The following is a 2,762-nucleotide window of genomic DNA, read 5'->3' as shown; positions in this document are numbered from 1 at the left end:
ACAATTTGGTCAAATTAGGCAGGCAGCTAGTCTGATTCCCCATGACCAGCCCCAAGTACACAGAAGCATTCCAATTCAAATAAAGAACAGAACAAAAATTAGGAAATATTTATTCATAGATTTAACCAAACTTTGGCCCACAGGACGGGAAAGGTTGAGTTCTCCTTGGGATCAGGTCTGAAGGAATGGATTATGCTCATTCTCAGCACAAGGAAACTGAAGATACCACCTCAATTTAAAAAAAAAAATCCTAATTCTTAAAGACTGATTTTACTGTGTCAGTTACACCAGTAAGGAAAAGAGGCAATTGTATGGGAGAAGATGATTCTTGTATTAGTTTCAGAGATGTAAATATTTGCAAGCCCCCTGAATAAGAAAAAGCCTGAACCAGCAGCCTCCAAGTGAACAATGCCTCTGGACACAGGTAGCCTGCACTGTCACAAGCCAGACCCCAGCCTCTATAGGTCTGCCCAAGTCATGGTACTGAGAAGGGATGTGAATTCATGCTTCCATTTGCTCAACCATTACTGAAAGAAATATTTTTGTGTTAGCACTCATGCTACTGAGGTGGGTGATGGTACAGGCCAGAGTGGCCAGTACAACTAGTGTAAATGCAGGGCTCTCAAACATGCTTACAACAGCATAATATAGGATTAGAAAACACTTCTGAGAGTAACACAGAAGTGACACAGACCAACTGTTTCACTAGAAAAGTCTGCTGGTTAGTTTCTAGAATGGTTTCCAAAGATGTAAATATCCTGTTAGGTGTGGCCTTGTGTAGTCCTCTCCTTTAGTAGGTCTAGATGGGCTGAATGATCTGCTTTGCTTAATAGAATGTAGCAGAAATGATAGATGTTTCCATTTTTGTATTTTTGGTAACCCTCACCTGCCTTTTAAAAACCCAAATATGCTCATGGAGAGAGCACTGGAGATTCTGAGATTACCTGCAGAAGTAGTTTACCCTTGCCTTCCAATCAGTCCTCAAGATTTCACTCTTTGTAGTCACAAGACACAAAGTATGACCACCATAAAAACCTCCCATTAATCCCAGTCAACCACCAGAATCAGGCAAAAAATAAAAATAGTAGGCCTTAAAGCTATTAAGTTTTGGGATGGTTTCATCCACAGCACTAGGTTAGTAAAACAACCAAGAACTGTATACTAGTCTATATTCCATTGCAAAACCAGAACCCCTGTGAATACTACACAGCAGGAAAAATTATAACATGAGTTAGGATGAGGTGGTAACAGACTGAAGACAGGAACTGGAGCATTAGGAATATTCTGACAAGCCTACCTGCATCACTGATCTTGGTGTTTGGTGTTGATGTTGGTATCTGGGACCATCCAGGAAAGGAGTGGGACTATGAATGGGACTGCTCCAAAGAACTATGGAACACTGTTGCCTCTGCATAGCTACCACCACTGTGGGGTTGATTCCAAGTGTCTTGGGGTGGACCTAGGGCCACTGTAACTCAGCAAGGTCAGGACTAGGGAAGAAGAGTCAGACATAGAGCAGAGAAGAGCAAGGATACCAACCCACATGCAGTAGTTTCCTACGTACTCTGAACATTCCACCTTGAGACCGTTATAGCTGTTACTTTATTCTGCTTTCCAATATCAAGAGTATTATTATTTCAATCAGCTCTACTCTAGAATCATATGGTTTCTGGGAGGTGTAGTTCTAATTTATCCAAGTTATCTCAGCATAGACAGTACAATCATGGAAGCATGCAATGATGACAGACTAAGGAATACCAAGGAATTTCCTCATGTGGTAGTGAGTAGCTCTTATCCTTGGCCTAATAAAAACAGGCAGCAAGCTAAAAGCTGTGAGCTCCTGTGACATGGTGGACACTCACTTCACACCAGTGGCACTGAGGGTAGAACTCCTGGCTCAACCCCATGTGGAGGTGAGGAGCCATGTGAAACTGTGTCCACTACCCACTTTCATTTGTATCTTGTAGACTTTTGCGCTGCTTGTTTGCTGCCTGAGTAATTAACCTAAGAAAAAAGAATTTAAGGTGAATCTAAGTTACCATTCCATTGATCTGTTAATGGTACACATAAGTTTGAGACTGAATAGAGGAGGAAGAGCTGCCCAAAATGAGGGATGAGGGTAAAGGATTTCTGAAAACAAATGAGAAAATTGAAGAGACTGTGAAGTCATGAAAAGAATAATCCAATAAAGAATTATTGATTCTTCTAAACTATTTTGATTACTGAAAAATGACTACTGAATTTAGCAATACAAGTGACTTTAGTAAGAGCAGTTTTTAAAAGAAAGAATAGGGTAAAGAAACATTCTTTCATGAATCTTTACTTGTGACATAGAGCATAGTAGAAGTAGTAGAATTTTTGAAAAGTAACATGTAGCTAAGACAGGTCTTATCTGTAGAGCAATTGTCAAATTTTATAGTAAATATTAAAGAACTATTTTATATTTTAAACTTGGTTTATATAAAACTGAAAATGGGCCAGGTGTGGTGGTTCACATCTGTAACCCCAGTGCTCCAAAGGCTGAGACAGCAGGATCGCTCTGAGTTCAAGGACAGCCTGGGTTACACAGTGAATCTAGGCCAGCCTAAACTACATAGTGAGACCTTGCCTCTAAATAAACAAATAAATAAATAAATAAACCTGGGCATGGTGGCACACTCCTGTAATCCCACCATGTGGAAGGCTGAAGCAGAAGGATCACCCCAAGTTCAAGCCTAGCCTGGGATATATAGTGAGTTCAAGACCAACCTGAACTACATAGG

This window comes from Chinchilla lanigera, unplaced genomic scaffold (assembly GCF_000276665.1).
Source record: "Chinchilla lanigera isolate Chin_1 unplaced genomic scaffold, ChiLan1.0 scaffold00022, whole genome shotgun sequence".
Classification (NCBI taxonomy): domain Eukaryota; kingdom Metazoa; phylum Chordata; class Mammalia; order Rodentia; family Chinchillidae; genus Chinchilla; species Chinchilla lanigera.
This window is presented reverse-complemented; position numbering follows the sequence as displayed.